Raw genomic sequence first — 19291 nt, 5'->3', positions numbered from 1 at the left:
CCTTTTTTTCCAGTAGGTTTTTCTAAGAGATCTTTGAAACATGGCAAGTTATTCAGCAGGAGTTTTGAGCCTGTACAGTAAAGAGTCACATAAACTGAAAAAGTTTAAAATCAGGAGTTGACGAGGAGTCAACAGATCTTTGGAATGCATTACAGCCCCATCCTGACTGCAAGAAAACATATATGAAAAAAAAAAAAGCCATCTCATTCCTGCTTCTTTTTTTTATTATTCTTTAATTCTCATAGTTTAGAAAGTTTCTTATAAAACAAGTATTTTCTTCACCCTCAACTGTAAAACAATCAAGCAACAAAAAAGACAGCAAATATCTAAAGAATCTATATATTTCCTTAAAATTTAATAAATATTACATGAATCGATTTTTTTTTTTCTACTTTAAATTGTGCATTAGAGGCAGACTAACTTTTTCCAGTTCTCCTCAAAAATAAATATGGCTACAATGGGAGGTCTTAAGCCCTCAGTATTATTCCCCCGTGCTGTTTCAGGACAAACAGTGAAACTATTTCTAGAAATTCAAACCACTTGTATAAGTGGCAGTTAGTAAAATCAAACCTTTTGTTAAATACAGTTTTATTCTTCTTTTGTCCTAAAAAAACTTTCCACTGGCGAAAACCAAGAAGGTATATGCTATTTTTGCTATAAAAATGCAAATTTGCAAAAATGCTATATGCCATTTTTGGCTTTGTAAAGACCAACTATAATTACAGATTTCATCAAATTTCCTAGCACTGTCTGCACAGGATAAACATTCACTGCTCTTACTTAGAAGTATGTTTCAACATTTTCAGATGAGAAACAATAGGTGTTCATGTGGCTTTAAGACACTACCCCAGTTTCAGACTAGCTACTGTCTCTGGTCATTGAAGAAAAGTCAGTGACAGAGTTTATAAGTAAAAGCGTTTTAGCATAATAAATGAAAAAAGTAATAGATACTAAAGGAACAAGGGGGAGACAGCAAGAGAGAATTGCATGTTTCTCAAGACATATGGCACTGAGGACACTGATTAACTAATACCATCTAAACCAGAATATTCTAAGGGTGTTACATGTCAGACAAAGCTTTAAGGAGCAAAATAACTACTTTCTCTGCTAAGAAAGCATACAGTAATAATCATTAAAGAAATCAGTCTCTGACTGAATCTTTTTTGTTTTATAAATCTTTAAAGCACCTCTGTATTGTTCTTCTCAAGTCCATTCTCCTTTTATGGTTTGATCACCTGGAACTGTTCTCCCTCTGAGGCTGAAGACTCAACACCATTTTTTCCTACATCTTCTGTCAGGCAGAAAAGAAATAAGAAAATCTTCAATGATCTTTGCTTTTATAAAGTGACTATCATACAACTTTGAAAGCATTACTGCTTTTTGAAACTGTTTTTTCACACAGCAATAGGGTGCACACACACTTGACCCAACATTAAAAGTCATATGCTTTAGTAATTCATTTCAAAACATTCGTATTGCACCCCATTATCTGCCATGACAATTGATGTACTGTTTAGCAATCGGTATACATACAAGTTTACAATGCTATTTTTGTCATTTTAAAATAATCATCTAGAGTCAATGTAGCCTTTGATTTTCTAGCAAACAAATCTTTGCTATTTTTGGACTACAGTCCTGAAGTTACCTCAAACTGATCTTCATAAATATCATCAGTCTGCAACTTTACAGTGTTCCTTGTGAGTTTCCTTTACCTTTGCTTCAAACTAATTTACTTTCCCAGTAGAAATTATGTCTCCACTAAGATTAACGCATGTTCATTTTACCACAAATTTTATCACAGTGATTTCAAATAGCCAATTACAAGATGTACTCTGATGCACAGGAATTAAACAATAAAGTTTCCATTTAGGATACTCTAATCATTAGTTCACTGCTGACCCTTGAACATTTTCTACAAATAATTCTTCTTTACTATACAGGAAACAGAAAAAACACCTTAGTCCCTAAATAATGCACATTTTATCTTTAACGAGAAGTCGCAAAATAGTTTGATTTCTTACTAATATAGTAACTTGGATTAAAAGCATGATATTTTTTGATCTGTGTTCTCTTCATGTCACAAGTATTCACACAGACCCTTGCACACTTACCCTGTTTGCAAAGTATAGATTCTTCCTTACAGAGTTCACCAACACTCTTCCTTATGCATACACCTAGAAATCTGTAGTACATTAACCCAGACAATGGTATGTTGCCTTGTTTCCTTAGTTCAAGGCTTGTTCGATTACATTCTGTATGGAAAATTCCTATGCATTTTCAATCTTAAACCAAGATGTCGTAACATCTTACATATCGGTCATAACATTCTCATCTGTTAAGAATGGCAAAACTTTTTGAGGAATTCATGGTTTTCATGTTTTGTGACACTTCTCCCTTTCTCAAAGGTTTGGACTCAGGAGATACTTTTTGTGCTCTCATGTACAGTCCAAAAACATGTCCACTCAAGTGGACTGCTGTAGATTTCCATCTTCTAAAAACTGCATTTTTAGTCAGGCTGATTTTAAGCCAGCTAACTCCCAGCCATTATCCCTGTTTTCACTAGACATAAATAACTTTCACCAACACATGGGAAACACCAAAGACTGTAACATCTTCCAATCCCTCAGAAACCAGACAACAATTATAGAGAACATTAGCATCAAGCAACAGTTTCACAGACAATGAGAGACTGAGCCATTATATCTCTGAGAACAGCTGACAGCTTGCCCTCATTTAAAGAAGCATTCGCAATGCCTTCCAACAATAGGCCCAAGTCTATTCCACTTCTTTTCCACAGCTATATAAAGGGCATAGATCCCATATTCAGCTGGCTGTGCAGATCTTCTTAGCACGTCTGAGACTGCCGATCAGGACACAAGACAAAACCAATGTGGTGGGTTCCGCATTGACACGTTGCTGCGTTGATATCATTAAATTGCTGTGGAAACCATTCTATAACCATTCGAAATATATCTACAGAGAAAATTGAAACAGTGTCTCTTCTTTGAATCTACTGTCTACTATCAGAATACCTGCTTTAAAATTATGTCCTTGCAGAAAGGCCTTCCACGTTTAATGTTTCCTTCCTTGGAAAAGCATCTGCTAAGACTTAGAACACAGACATATTTTAATCACTACAAATATAATACAATAAATCAGATAAACAAAACCTAACAAATACAAATACAACCCTACAGTTATAGATTGAATGGACTTTTTTTGTTGCCATCCTGTGAAAGGTTTAACCAGTGCCAGATTATTACCTTTGCCTTTTTATTAATCTTATCTGCACTGTTACGTTCACAGGCTACTACAAACATTGCATAAAGCCTTGTCTATATGGTAAATAAGCTCTATCTGGTTACCTAGGCACAACACAAACCATTTTCTATGACCCGAATACAAAATTAAACATCTAAAAATGCAAACCTTAGGGAAAAAGACAACTAGGGTTTTCTGCCAGAATATATTATTTACATTTAACATTCATATTCTCCTGTCAAATTTTCAAGCAATGAAAATGAACAATATTTAGTGTAATTTAATTTTAAATCTTATGCTAATTGTCAGTGACCTTTGAACCTTGGAAGTAGTGCTACCATCCGCATGGCAAATGTAATTATGGAATTTGATTTCCTATATGTTGTAAGCAATGAAACTGCTTTAATTGACACTGATATGTATTTGTAATAACTTCTGTGTAAATTAAAAATCAATGCCAATTGTAGCTCCCTGGATACTATTTCTATCAAACTGGTTATTTCTTTAGAATTGGAAATATGCACAAGCAAACATTTTGCAGAATGTACAATATATGTTTTAAATCTCAGTGTAGTTTGCATGCATGCCATTTATGTGTCAAGCTTACATATGTCACACTTATGTACACACACAAAGACAGATCCCATCCGATCGAGGCTAGCTTCAGGAGATTTTGCTTCCAGCTGATTTTTGATTGATTGTCAAGTATGCTTTACAATGACTAAGTGCGATATCATTGTATTATCTGGTATCAATGCTGCAGTGCACCATAGATATCCAAAACAGGGCTACAAAGGAAACTAAAAGTAGAGTTATTCACTTGGCTTTTTTTTTTTCAATTTTTATAAGGCAATCTAGATTTAGCAAACCTTTCAGCCCTGTTGTTCTTTCAGAGAAATACTCGGCAAACATTGCTAATTTGTTTCTTTCTTATCATTTTTTTTTGTCCCTATGATCATTGATTAAATGTTGGAAAGCAAACTACAAATACAAATAGCTAAAGTAAAGTTACAAGTTCATACCAAGGAGGGTGTTTTTGTTTGGAATCAATAAAAATATTTTGCCATCTGGAAACAGGTATTCTTTATGAATTCAGGTAGATTTCAGACTAGGCTTTGAAATAGTCACAATAGCTGCTGTGGGGAGTGGAAGGTGATCTATGTGGTTTCAGCCCTCAAAACCAGCATGCTGAATTGCGTAAAATATTTTTCTATTGTCATAAATATCATAATAACTTATAATTTTTTCCCTAAAACTGATAGAAGTATATTTGGAAATTACCTTTTATGTTTAAATGGTGTTAACCATATAAGCTATGTACTAAATAAAGATGGATTGAAGAACAATGAAGAGAATAAGAACACTCACAGCTCAGAGGTTTTGCTCTCACACACAGCACAGGGCCACATCTGATCTCACAGTGGTTTATGCTGCTGTGACTGTATAGACTTCATTAAGCTTTATCCTTTATATAAACACAAATGAATACATAAGTAGAAAGCAAAGAAATGCACAGATTTTACACTAGAAAAAGGGGCGGGGGGGGGGGATCTTAATCGGAAAGCATCCAGCTACAGCTCCAGTTCTCTCTTCAAAAGCTGTTCGTTCACATTGTAGCCGTAGCAAGAAAGCTAATTTACATCATAGCTGCAAAGCAGCAAAAACAGTTCAACATTATAAAATATTAAGGAAATTTTGACTTTCAAAGAAATAGCATTTCTCACCTGTAATGGAAACTCAGCATGACCTAAATCAGGTCTTTAAATTAGAAGCATTAAACCATACCAGCCCTTTATAGTAATTTCTTTTTGCTCCATGTCAAGTAGAGAACTCTCTTCTTTCTTGGATCCTTTGCTAGCGGTACTAGTCAGTCACTGGGATGTACTCAGGACTTGTGCTCCACAGTGAGAACCATTACCACCCCTCTCACTCCAGGCTCTTTTCAGCAAACTGCGTTTGAGAAGGGAAAATAGAAAAAAATCAGACAACTTCAAAACATAATTGATTTCTGTTAGCTTGCAAAAACAAGCACTTTTTTGTAATCAATGATTTTATTGTAAGCAACTTCTCATGAACTAATCCCTTTTAAAAATAAATGAATGAGAAGAAACATTTTACAAGCTAGATTTTGTAAATGCCAGAGAGGCCCAGCATAACCCAACATAGCTGTAGTTGTATTTTACTCGGCAAACAAACCTTCGACTTGCATTTTGCTTCTGATGTAGCCTAAAAGCACTTTATTATATTAAAGCTTATTGATGCCTGTAAGGCCCTTTTACCTACAGCTATTTCAAATGTAGTGAAATAATGCAACACTAATCTCTAAGACTTTTATTCCATAATAGATGTTTTTCTCACTAAATCAATTCAAAGGCTAATTGGGGTGGAAGGTGACTATCTCAAGTGGTTATAAATACATTTGCATTGCTATCAATCTTTTACACGACTGATGTTTAACGAGGCTGAACAGGAGCTCAGTCTAGCCTTGAGCGGTGGAGCTCAGCTCAAAGACGTAGTCAATGCTGCCATCCAGTGGCAGAACGAGCCGTTGCAGGACTCGTCCGCTTCCAGCTCAGACTTCCTCGCACGCACTTCCTTGCCAGTGAGCACCCACGCAAGGGGAGGAGCAGCAGAAAGAGGTGGCAGGGATGCAGGGATGCAGGTGATTGCTCACCTCCATACGTGGCCTGTGGGTTCCAACGTCCGAGCAGCAGTTCCAGCATACAGGTACTGTTGCCCAAGCTCCCTCAGCTCTGCTGGTCACCTGAAACCCAACCCGTTACCATCTACCCCAGCCAGGGGTGTAACAAAGAGCAGCAAACAGCCCATGACGGTTTAAACCAGACAAGCCTCACCTCAAGGACTAGACAGACCAGAAAATGGTATTGATTCCTTCGGTGTATCTTGGACCACAGTCTATGTCCATACATTCTAAGTCACTCAAAACACCTGTAAGTACATTTCCCCCTCCTGTACAACAGAGTCTCTCGTCACTTTCTGAAATAAGCTTGCTCACAAACGCAACCCAGAAAAAAAGGCAAACACTTTGCAGTTGCATTGGGCACCTAATTTAAGGTGTTATATATATTCCACAAGTTCCAGGTGTCAGAGAGAGACAAGGACCCTCAATGCTCATCATGTGACCATCTCCAAAAAATTTACAGGCAAGGCTGTTAGCAATATTCCTCTGAGCTAAGTAGAACCGGATATCCAAAGCACGTAAGTCCAGTTTACCTTCCCCCCAAAAACCTGAATTTGTCTGAAACAGGTGATAAGGGTCTCCACAGACAGTAAACTTAAATAAACAATTTTGGGCTGAAGCATGTTTAAAAACATTTTTACAGCTTTTGCCTAATGAGAAATATAGGGATACAGGAAAGAAAGCAGCTGTTTTTCTACCAGAAAATTTATTTGGGGAAAGAGCTGTTTTGTTTACTTGGTTTGCCTGTGAAACAGTCAGATTATCTAAGTGAGCTCAGTGACTCTTTCCTCCATGCATCATTTCTGCATGGATAGCTTACAATCCATGAATCCATCTTTCTTGAAGAAACAACCAATCTAAACCAATTATTTTGCATACACCTGCAACTTTCCAGCCAGACTGTTACAAGCATTATCCATGGAAGGATCATACATAGTGAATGGCATGTATATAATAACCAAGCAGCCAATACAACCTTTATGAAGTTACAGTATTACTAGTTGCTCTCCAGAGTTTTACAACCAGAAACTTAAAGTAGCCAATTGCTGATAGAAGACTGGGTTTACTGAAGCCAGCTATTATGATTCCAGAATTTTGCTTTCATGTGCCTAATGTTGCAGTAAACAGTTCATAAACCATAAGTTATGATGTTAAGGCAGTGGGCAAGAAACTTGTATTCTGTCCATTACTACTGAGTGTTTGTACGTATAGTGTCAGAAGACAATATATCCTCTGTAAATATTAATGCTGTAGCATTGCAATGTACTTCACATTGCAAATAAAGACAGTGACACAAAGTCTGTGTCTATGAATACACAGGCTAAAATGAGTACTGAAATAGAAGTGGAAGCCTAAGGGAAAACAGCATTATGAAGACAGACAAAATGAACAAATAAAGTTAGAATCGTTGCAGACGCATATGCACAATGGTAGTTAATAGCATTTTCTCTAACTACAGCATAAATTTGCACAGTTTTTTAAAAGGAACTAGGGGATATACTTGTCAGATGATCAGGAAAAAAAAAACTTTTAAAAAGCTTTCTCAAGACTTAAGCCAAAAATTCACATAAAAAAAAAAAAAGAAAGAGTCCAGAATAAAAGTTCAGTTTAGGAGGCCTGTGGCTAAATAGGGAATGAATGTTACAAACAAAACCAAACTCACCTCAAATGTGTTGCATACGCTGCAGCATTAGTATTGCTCCTTTCATGTGTTCCAAGATCACAGCTGGTGTCACAATGACATTTTTAATTTCTACCTCAAGTACTTTTAAACAGAGAAATTTACAATTAGAAGACAACTGAACAAACTACACCTTCTCATTTATTAGTTGCTCAGAAATTGAGACCTTCGCTGTTAATTGGAAGTTCCAAAACATGACCAGTTGAGGACAAATCTAACTGGTTTGCACAGTGTAAGCAGATGTGAAAAAGGAGAAACTAAATACAGATAAAATATGCAGGATGTCAAAACAGGCATTCCAAATAGAAAAAGGATAGCAATTGTCCATTCCAGATTATTTTCCTTGACATTGTGAAATACTGCAATGTATTAACAATAAAAATAAAACAAACTAGAAGAAAAATAAACATAAAAAGGATGCAGCACTGTATATTAGGGCTAGTTAATGTGTCAGTGCAACCAAGACTACAGTCAGAGCCTGCCAATCCAACTAATGTTGCAGCCATTTCTCAATTTCCTTACCACTGCCATGCCACAGCAACAGAGGGAAGATCTGTGAAATTAGTCTCTAGCACTGTGACCAGTCATTGCTAAAGTTGTTCAGTGCCAGCCTAAGACAAGTTTCTAAAATCCTAGTAGCATCAGCACACTTACCTTAGAGCTTTCATTGTTATTATGCAGGAGCTGAACCTGTGATAAGCAGAGTTGGATGTTCTACAAGCAACAAAACACCCCCAGTCAAGTGGGAGCATTTTATGATCTTGCATTCTGAGTATCAGCCTCTGAAGTTCTACAATTATTGCACAGAATTACCAGTTCTTTCGTATAGTAGGGCTAATGCACATTTTCAGAAGTTTAAAAAAAAAAAAAAAAAAAAAGACTAGGTTTTGGATAAGCTCTCCTGAACTTATCTAGGAAGGTTAACACTAAGATTTTCCAAGCATCTAGTGTCTAAAGAGGTATACAACAGATAAGCCAGTGTAGAACATGAAACTGGGGTCAAAGATGCTCTAGATACACACAGAAGTTCAAGTTCAGAAAGCAATCAGGCAACTTAATGGAAGAAAAAATAAAATTCACTGAGGTTATTAAACTGATAAATACTGCTTGTGACCAAGAAAGTTCCTGAACTGTGGAATGCTGAAAGAGGTGACTACTGGGGAAAGTATTACTACAAGCTTTCACTTTCTCATGTTCTTTCTTGGGTATCTGATAGCGATCACTGATGGTGACAGACTACTCTGCTAAATATACATTCAGTCTGCTGCAACATGGTTGTTCTTTTAGTGTGACCTTAAAAATCTTATGTGTTTTCACTCTTAATTTGAACTAAGCATATTTGGTAAAACTGCATTTGAAAAAAGTCACAAAAATTCATTAGAAATGTCCTTGTAATCACCTGTCTATGCTGAGACTGCTTGTGGTTTCTGATAAGCCATCTTAGTTTAAATATACTTCATTAAAAGCTTCACAGCTGTTGAGTCAGACAACCTTGTATCGTCACACGAAACACGAACTAAACGTAATCTGCTGAGTTTCCATGCAAACGTATTTTATGCGTTTAGCTCTGCACCTTCTTTCATAGGTTATGATGGCTCACTGCTACACTGCTTTTACATTAGCATGCTTGCTGAAGGTAAGGTTCAAACAAGCACAGCATCAGTGATGGCCATAAACTAATATTTTACTTATGCTAATAGGGAATGTTTGAATTGAAATCATTAAAACACTTCAGCAACCATAAAGTTCAGTTCATGAGTATTTTAAAGTTAAAAATTATAACAGCTAGCTATTTATCTATGCTTTTGTTTTATTTTGTTTTGATCTAAGAGCAGCATTGATGTTTAAAAAGGAAGATAGTTTTTGTTGCATGGTAAGATCATCCACATGGAAGCAGATGCAGTTTTTCTGCTGAATCAGGCCCTAATTTATATCACATTTTATCCAGCAGAAATGCCCTAGTTTTCTTGTACTATGTTAGCATCTATTAAAACAAAATTGGAATCTTTTCAGTCCAACAGCTTTCCTTAAAAGACTTTTATAGGCAGGTTTGATCTTTACATCATGAATTTCATTTCATTGTAAGCTCTTACATTTATATTACTGCTTAACATGAACTCTCACTGAAATGTGACCTGACAATTTCTATCTATATTTATTCATGCTAAGCTTTCTGCTTAACAACCATCAGGCTGAAAGTGTAGTATAGTTACTGTAGAAATCATATTTCCTGCTATTTGAGACAATGAAGGTCATACCAGCTTCACATAAAAGGAAATGTAATTTTTCATGTTTTTCAATTGTGGCATACATTTTAAATTCCTTATTATAATCATCTATAATAGAGTGTTTGCCAACATTGCTTTTTTCCCCAACTCCCTTTTCTCTCTTTTAAGTCAGGCATATAGTTTATCATTAGCACTGCCCTGCCTACAGGATAAAAATACAAAATACACAGATTCAAAACTTACTGAGGAATACAGCTGAAAGAAAACCCAAACCAAAACACCCAGGCTCAAGCCTGTCTGTGCCCAAGTTTTATTCAAGCATTCTTATCCCATTGGCAAAATAATTTCAGCTTTCTGGAGTATGCATTCAAAGAAAGGATCCCAAAGAGATCTATAAGCTGTTAAGCATCATGTTCTTATTAAGCCAGATCAATAAGACTAAGTGCACAAGTCTAGTTCCATGATGAAATACGTGGTCAATTTCTAACTCAGTTTTATCTGCACATTAGCACCTCGTTCGTAGCTGGTCATCAGTACACGGTGACTATAGTTACTGTGCTAATTCTGCATTACACGTTTGTACATTAGACTTCCAAAGTTACTGGAAGGTTCAGAACAATAGATATTGCCATCATGAAAAGACAGTTACTGAAATTTTGAGTGCATTTTTTTAGTTAAAATTTTCTAGTTTTTCTATTATGTTTTTTCTTATAGCAGATAAATGTATTTAGAAATATGCAGATATCATTTGTGCTCTGTAAGTATTCTTCCATGCTCACAGAAAATGCTCTACTGTAAAATTTAAAACAATATAATTTCAACAAGTTGTAAAACATTGTTTTGGTTTTGTGTGGTGGGGTTTTGGTAGTGGGGGAGGGGCTGCAGGGGTGGCTCCTGCGAGAAGCTGCTCGAAGCTTCCCCACCTCCAAGTCAGACCTGCCTCTGGCCGAAGCCAACCCCATCAGTGGTAGCGCCTCTGGGAGAACAGATTAAAGAAGGGGAAAAAAACCTGCAGCGGGGGAGGAGAGTGGAATCTGTGAGAAACCCCTGTGCAGACACCAAGGTCACTGAGGAAGGTGGGGGAGGAGGCGTGCCGGAGGAGGGGATGCCCCCGCAGCCCATTGTGAGACGGCAGGCTGTCCCCCCCCCAAGCCCATGGAGGGGAGAGGGGACCAGATGCCCACCTGCAGCCTGCGGAGAGAGGAGCTCACGCCAGAGCAGAGGGATGCTCCCCAAGATGGCCGGGACTCCATGGGAAAGCCTGCGCTGGAGCAGCCTGTGCCTGAAGGACTGCAGCCCCGGGAAAGGACTCGCATTGGAGGAGTTCATGAAGGACTGCCTCCTGTGGGAGGGACCCCACACTGGAGCAGGGGACAAGTGTAGAGTCCTCCGCCTGAGGAGGAAGGAACAGCAGAGACAACGTGTGGTGAGCTGATGCCAACCCCCATTCCCCATCCCCCTGCGCTGCTGGGGGGAGGAGGTAAAGAAAACCAGGAGTGGAGCTGAGCCAGGAAGGAGACAGGGGTGGGGGAAAGGTGTTTTAAGATTTGGGTTTATTTCCCATTATCCTTGTTTTGATTGGTAGTAAGTTAAATGTATTTTGTTTTTTCCCGAAGTTGTCTTTTGCCCATGACCATAAGTGGTGAGTGATCCCTCCCTGTCCTTGTCGTGACCCATGAGATTTTCTTTATATTTTCTCCTCATCACATTGGGACTGGGGGGGAGGAGTGAGCAAGCGGCTTCACGGTGCTTTGTTGCTGGCTGGGCTTAAACCACAACAAACATACAAATAGTTATAAGATAGTTCTTAAAAACAAAATTCACAGTCTTTTTTTGTAGATGACTTACAAGACACCTATTGAACATTGATAGGGTGTCAACACTTACGGCAGTTTAACATACTGAACACAAGATCAGTAGCTGGATTGGGGTTTTTTTTAAGCAACGCATTTTAGCTACAAAATGGAGCATTTTCTGAAGCAGTTATTCCATTCCTGGTTACAGTTCCCAATAAAGCATATTTTATTTGGAAATAACTAACTATTTCAGTTACAAAGTGCATATAATAAGAACTTTCAAATGTCCACTCTATGTGGCAGCATTGCAGTGCAGCTGAAATAAAGTATTTTAGTACCCATATCAGGAAAAAAAAAAAAGAAAGAAACAATGCCATGGAAAAATTAATTCAGCAGCATTGTTAGTTTTGTGTCTGTACAAGTGGTACAAAATGTTTTGGTCCAGAGCTCCTTCTCTCCCTCAATAGCTCCATGACAGTGATCCTGGACAGCACAGCTCCTGTCTCACAACAATCCTTACCTCTGTACTCCTCCCTTCCCACAGGCAATTAATTCTGTCAAGAGACTGGACATCTAACTGCTATGCAGTTAGCTTGGGAAAGAGAGAAACATGAGTGTCTGGTGAGGGTGGTTATATAAACGCTTACTGTCAAGGTTTTACACTTGTACAAGGATAGAGATCAGCTAAGGCAAATACTTGTAAAAATATGCAGCTTGATAGAAACCTCAACACTAACAGCAATCCCACCAAAGCGTGTCAGCTGTATCCAATGAAATCCAGCAATGTCGATTTAATACACTGTAGCACACTGACAAAAAAAAAGACATTATATGGAGATGGCACTGGGGTCATGACTGCTGAATGCATAGTAATTGCAGCCCATAATCAAGTTTTGAGCCATCAGCTCTATTACTAAGTTCCTCAAAAGCTGCATCTAAAAACCTGTTAGCGTACTAACTGTGAAACCCAATGCTAATATTGAATATCATACATTCAAGACTCGGATATTCACTCTTTTATATGTTATTTGTAGACTTCAATATTGAGAAGCAGTATTATAGAACAGTTACAGTATGCTACTAGACAGGACAAGACAAACAGCCACACGACAAAACAGCTTGGCTACTGCTGACATGCTTCTTGGCAAGGTTAAATTCTGCCACATGGACCAAATTCAACACAGGCATTAGTGTAGTAACTCTTCTCTAGAATATGCCCATCTAGACTGATTTGACTGTGAAAGAATCCAGACCACTGGGTTCTATGTACTATCACTTGCATGGATGACCTGCTAGATAGCAATTCCAACATGAAATCAAGTATGATTGTGTAGTACCTCTAATACACTTGCTGTATTAAAAATACAGCAGTTGTATATGACTCATAGAACAATTTCCACATCAACTCTTACAGTTGCATGTATTGTACTTGAATGAGTTATTGGCACACTAAACAAGTTTATCTATGATAGGCATACCATGAGGAAAATCTTTGCAGCCAAATGCCTGAATGAAACTATCTTCACCAGAACACATAATTTCTTCTGAGACACCAATAACTGTTTCTGTTATGCGTACAGATTTAGTGTATTACTATCTCTTCCTCCTCTTCATCTTCTCCCTCTTCCCCATCTTCATCACCTTTGTCACCTTCCCTTCACATCCAAGCACAATCCCTATACTATTCCCAGGATACACATCTGGTTCCACTGCCTCTCCACTTCCTTATTACACTTTAGTTTGACCAACACATCCTTACTCAGCCGTCCTGATCTCCTCCCACAATTACTCACACATTGGAATCAATACATTATAGAAGCCACACAGCCAACCATTCCTGTGTTCAAACTTCTGATCTCAAACTTCTTGGTAGGCTTGCACAGACACCACTTACTTTGAGTGACCAGCAGAGCTGCACCTTAAGTCCGCTGGTGACAAGACCAGAATCATCATCTGCTTCTGCTCCAGATGAGCTCATCGAGGCAGCAGACTCAACTTATCCTATCCTTCCAGGATGCAACAAAAGAGCAGCTTCTTATGCTTCACATCTATAAAGGATGAAAAGGATTTCCAAGCTTGCAGGAAAGAGAAGACATGTTGCCCCAGACCATGCCCAAAGCCTTGTTCCTCAATACTCCTAGCCAGTTATGTGCATGAAGAACTTCAGTTAAGCCAATACATCAGGTAATTACCTGTACTACTTCTCAGTAGCAACTATTCTTTTTATACAGATCTTCTGCTACTTACTGTTGCAGTAGGTGGTACAAGTTTGTTCCTAGCTGTGTCCTCTTGGCTTGACCACCCACATCTTCTCAGCCCACACACACAGTCCTTCTTTCCCAGGCTATTGAGTTGAACTGCTCTGCAGGTTAACAGCAAATGCCACCTGACTTGCAACTTGCATCTGTCTGGGCCAGGCCTCCCGGGATGCTCTGGCACTTCAAGGAAACCTACCTTGCCCTGCCTAAACTCTCATTGGTTAGCTCTGCCCAGGGGGTCCAAAGGCGTAGTTGTCCTCATCTTTATTGTCTAGATATTTAGGTCAGCGTTTTGTAAACCTCCCAGGGACTGATCCAAATGCTGAAGGGAAGAGAAGCACTGATTCCCACTGGTTCTACATCAAACCTGTCCTTGACAGAAAAAAAAAAACCAAACCAAACTTGATCCAGTGGAGAGGGTGCTGACTCAGAAGGCTGACAGAAAATTATTGACTTTGTTCATTTGCTTCCTGAATTTTAAAAATAAAAGCATATGAACTGATTCAAAGAAATGTTTTTTTTCCGTATCTCCCGCTCATATCGTTTCAAAAAGGTACTTAGCATTTTACTTCCAATTGCTCCTACAGAGCAGCCACGGAGAGACTGCTGAAATGTGGGGGCATCACCTGGGTACAGGGACTGCCCAGGACAGGAGTGCTACTGAAATCGCAGACCCCTTATTAGGCTACAGAAGAAATGGGGAGGAACTGGGCAGAGATTTTGATCTCCCTTGACCTGCACTGCTTGGGAAACGCATTTCTACACACAGCTGGGGAACCCAGAGGGAAATACAGGAGGCCAGAAGGCAGCTATTCAGGGAACCACATGGCCAAGGCGAAGCAATGTCCGGAGGAGGAGCCACCCCACAAACCCACCCCACAGGCTGGGCACTGCTGCATCCCCAACTCTGCCCATCACAACTCTTGCTCAAGCAGGTGCTGAAGCAGGAGCTCCAAAGCCACCACTGCAGCAAAGAGGGCAAGGACATTTCTGCATGTGGGAGAGGTGCCCATCTGGGTAACCTCCACAATGGGGCACTTTGATCCCTAATGCTGCAGCCATCCCTCTTTCTCCCTGGTCACCAGCTCTTACAGCCAACGGGACAGACCACTGCCCTGGCATTGCCTACACATTTCAACAGTTGCATTTATTGCTCGACTCTTTGAGTCCAAACATCTGCAGCTCTGGCAATGACAAGTAACAACTGCTATTTAGCAGCGTCCTCTCTTGCTGCACCAGCATGCCAGGACACCGGCATATTATAATAGCTACTTAATTACATAGCCACCTACCGATCTCCATTTCATGCATCTCCTCCAAAGACAGAAAGTTACGCAATGGTGAAAACACTCACCTGCAGAACTCATGCCTCCCTAATTGTAGAAACCAGAATATACAATATTTAAAGGCTTTTCCCAGTTAAGGAAGCTCTGTATAGATTCTAAGACCACATTCCACTGTAACACTCAGAACACCATTCCAGTAAAAGATTTAAACTACATTTAGCATCTCCCAGGTTTCCTCTCTGCTTCAGTCTTACCTCCTACCCCCAGGAAGATGATTCATTCTTTTTGTAGACGCAGGCTGTTTCCATGGAAAGCTAATGGAAGAAAAGCATACCTTACACCAAATGCAAGTACTGGTTTGTTACAGATCTAGACTCTTTCCATATTCTTTGGCCAAAGTATGAAAGTTCTCTCTCATAGATAAGTGGTTGAGCACACCTTTGTTTTTAGAATTGTAGGTGTTTCTTTAAGGCACAGAAAACAAGTTGGTTGAGAAAATAACCATGATCTGAAATTTTGTACAATATACTATGCAAGTCAGCATAAAGTATAGAAACTAGGATCAATGTGTTCATCAAACCTACTGAAGCCAAGATGCATGGCAATGTTTTGTAAGAACTTAGATATCTGAAGCATTGAAGAATTCATGCTGTTTTGTCTAGGTTCACCAGAACAATCTCTCTAGCAATGCAAGAAATTAATAATAAAGAAAATACTCAATTAATATGTGAGAAAGTTAAGACCCATTTAGAAACTCGTGCCCAAACTGTCAATTGGCCAAACCAAGTGTAGGTCTATACTGCCAGCCAAAGATGACAACATCAAAAATAGAATTAATATTTTGCAGTTATGCTGTGTCTCAAGCTCAGCCCCAGGAAGGTGGCTGTTCATCTAAGACACTTCACGTCCAAGCAATGACCACTCAATGCCAGCACTTCAGACATTTGGAAAACAGTATAATAGCATGTTCCTAGCATCTGAGTTCGTGTTGGATGATCAATCTGTCTATTTGTAAATAATCTCAAATATGACTAAGAGATTCCATGACAGTATATCTTACATAGCCTTATAGTTTATCACTACAAAGAGGTGTATGTAGTATGTAACTCATTCCATTGAATCTTCATTACTTCCTTCCAATATTGCAGCAATGGCTTATATTACAATAGAATCATAGACTCATTTAGGTTGAAAAATACACTTAAGATAATCAAGTCCAACCTCAAATTACACAACATCAAGTCCATCAAGTTAATATAACACTGCCAAGTCCACCACTAAACCATGTCCCTAAGCACCACATCTACATATTTATTAAATACCTCCAGGGACAGAGACTCAACCACTTCCCTGGGCAGCCTGTTCCAGTGCTCAACAACCCTTTCAGTGAAAAAATTTTTCCTAATATCCAACCTACACCTCCCTTCACACAACTTGAGGCTGTTTCCTCTTATCACTTGTTACTTGGGACAAGAGACTGACACCGACCTCATTACAACCTCCTTTCAGGTGGTTGTAGAGAGCGATAAGGTCTCCCCTCAGCCTCCTTTTCTCCAGACTAAACAGCCCCAGTTCCCTCAGCCACTCCTCATAAGACTTGTGCTTCAGGCCCCTCACCAACTTGGTTGCCCCTCTCTGGACACACTAGAGCACCTCCATGTCTTTCCTGTAGTGAGGGGCCCAAAACTGAACACAGCACTCGAGGTGCGGCGTCATCAGTGCCGAGTACAGGGGGACGATCACCGCCCTGCTCCTGCTGGCCACGCTATTTCTGATGCAGGCCAGGATGCCATTGGCCTTCTTGGCCACCTGGGCACACTGCTGGCTCATATTCAGCCGGCTGTCAGCCAGCACCCCCAGGTCTTTCTCTGCCGGGCAGCTTTCCAGCCACTCTTCCCCAAGCCTGTAGCGCTGCATGGGGTTGCCGTGACCCAAGTGCAGCACCCGGCACTTGGCCTTGTTGAACCTCATACAGTTGGCGTTGGCCCATGGATCCAGCCTGTCCAGATCCCTCTGTGGAGCCTTCCTTCCCTCAAGCAGATCAACACTCCCACCCACTTTGGTGTCATCCACAAACTTACTGAGGGTGCACTCAATCCCTCACCCCAATCATGGATAAAGATATGAAACAGACCTGGCTCCAGTACTGAGCCCTGGGGAACACCACTCGTGACCGGCTGCCAACTGCATTTAACTCCATTCACCAGAATGCTTTGGGCCCGGCCATCCAGCCAGTTTTTTACCCAGCAAAGAGTACACCTGTCCAAGCCACGGGCAGCCAGTTTCTCCAGGAGAATGCGGTGGGAAATGGTGTCAAAGGCTTTACTAAAGTCCAGGTAAAGAAAATCCACAGCCTTTCCCTCAACCACTATGTGGGTCATCTTGTCATAGAAGGGGAGCAGGTTAGTCAAGCAGGACCTACTTTTCATAAACCCGTGCTGACTGGGCCTCATCACCTGGTTGTCCCGTACGTGCCATGTGATGGCACTCAAGTTGATCTGCTCCACAACCCTCCCCGGCACTGAGGTCAGACTGACAAGCTTGTACTTCCCCAGATCCTCCTTCCTGCCCTTCCTGTAGAGGGGCATCACATTCGCTAACTGCCACTCAACTAGGACCTCCCCGGTTAGCCAGGACTGCTGACAAATGATTGAAAGGGGCTCCGTGAGCACTTCCACCAGCTCCCTCAGTACCATTGGCTGTATCCCATATGGCCCCATAGACTTGTGTGTGTCTAACTGGTGTAGCAGGTCACTACCCATTTCCCCTTGGATTATGGGGGCTTCATTTGTCTCCCTGCCGTCTTCCAGCTCAGGGGGCTGGGTACACTGAGAACAATTGGTCTTACAATTAAAGAATGAGGCAAAGAAGGCATTAAGTACCTCAACCTTTCCCTCATCCTTTGTCACTGTGTTTCCCCCTACACCCAAAACCAGATGGAGATTCTCTGTAGCCCTCCAAGAACTGAAAATTCTATCATTTCACGATTCCTATGCCCAAGACGGGCTCCAGCCATCACATCACCCACAAGTCCCTCTCTGTAAACAAACAACAGGTCCACTGGGGCACCTGATCCAAATACAGATTCTCAGGGGACATTACTAACCAGTTCCTTGAGCAGCCTAAAGCCTGCTCTTCCAAAATCCAGGGTAGCATCTCTGCTCACAGTTTTTCTTATATTGCCAAAGATTTTAAACTCAACAATTTCATGATCCCTGTTGCCAAGACAAGCCACCAATCATCACTGCACCCACAAGACCATCTCTATTTACAAACAACTGACCTAGGAGGGCACCCTCCTACCCAGCTCCCTTAGCACCTGTATCAAAAAGTAATCTTCAACATGCTTCAGGACCTTGACAGGCTTTTGGAGTGGGCCCATGCAAACCTCAAGAAGTTCAACAAGGACAAATTCAACAGCCTGCACCTGCATCACAGCAATCCTCAGTATCAGCACAGACTGATTGAGAGGAGAGAAAGACTTGGGGGTGCTGGTGGATGAAAAATTGGACATAAGCCAGCAACGTAAGCTTGCAGCCCAGAAAGCTGATGGTATCCTGGGCTGCATGAAAAGAAGCGTGGCCAGCAGGTCAAGGGAGGTGATTCTCTGCCTCTACTCTGCTCTGGTGAGACCCCACCTGGAGTACTGCACCATGCTCAGGGGCCCCCAGTACAAGAAACATTTGGGCCTGCTGGAGCGGGTCCAGAGGAGGTCCACAAAAATGATCAGAGGGCTGGAACACCTCTGCTATGAAGAAAGGCTGAGGCAGTTGGGGTTGTTCAGCCTGGAGAAGAAAAGGCTCTGGGAAGGCCTTATTGCAGCTTGTCAATACTTAAAGGGGGCTCGTAAGAAAGATGGAGAGAGACATTTTACCAAGGCCTGCAGCAACAGAACAAGGGACAACAGTTTTAAACTGAAAGAGGGTAGATTTAGATTGGAAGTAAGGAAGACTTTTTTTTTTACGTGGGGGTGGCAAGACCCTGGAACAGGTTGCCCAGAGAAGCTGTGGATGTCCCATCCCTGGAATTGCTCAAAGTCAGATTGGAGGGGGCTTTGCGCAACCTGATCTAGTCAAAGAA

General features: G+C 40.5%; 2 long non-coding RNA genes across 3 annotated transcripts in view; both read right to left on the bottom strand.

Annotated features, from left to right (window-relative positions):
• Positions 1 to 19291, bottom strand: part of LOC138683670 (uncharacterized) — a 497441-nt gene that overhangs the window by 321546 nt on the left and 156604 nt on the right. The window lies entirely within an intron of this gene.
• LOC138683996 (uncharacterized) lies at positions 155 to 5347 on the bottom strand. Of its 2 annotated transcripts, none has more exons than XR_011323484.1 (3): positions 4630 to 5347; positions 3033 to 3108; positions 155 to 1291 (listed from the first exon to the last, which is right to left on the bottom strand). It is a non-coding gene; the product is annotated as an uncharacterized lncRNA (long non-coding RNA). The 2 variants fall into 2 exon arrangements; XR_011323485.1 differs by having other exon boundaries at positions 155 to 1288.

This window comes from Haliaeetus albicilla, chromosome Z (assembly GCF_947461875.1).
Source record: "Haliaeetus albicilla chromosome Z, bHalAlb1.1, whole genome shotgun sequence".
NCBI classification, from domain to species: domain Eukaryota; kingdom Metazoa; phylum Chordata; class Aves; order Accipitriformes; family Accipitridae; genus Haliaeetus; species Haliaeetus albicilla.
This window is presented reverse-complemented; position numbering and strand designations above follow the sequence as displayed.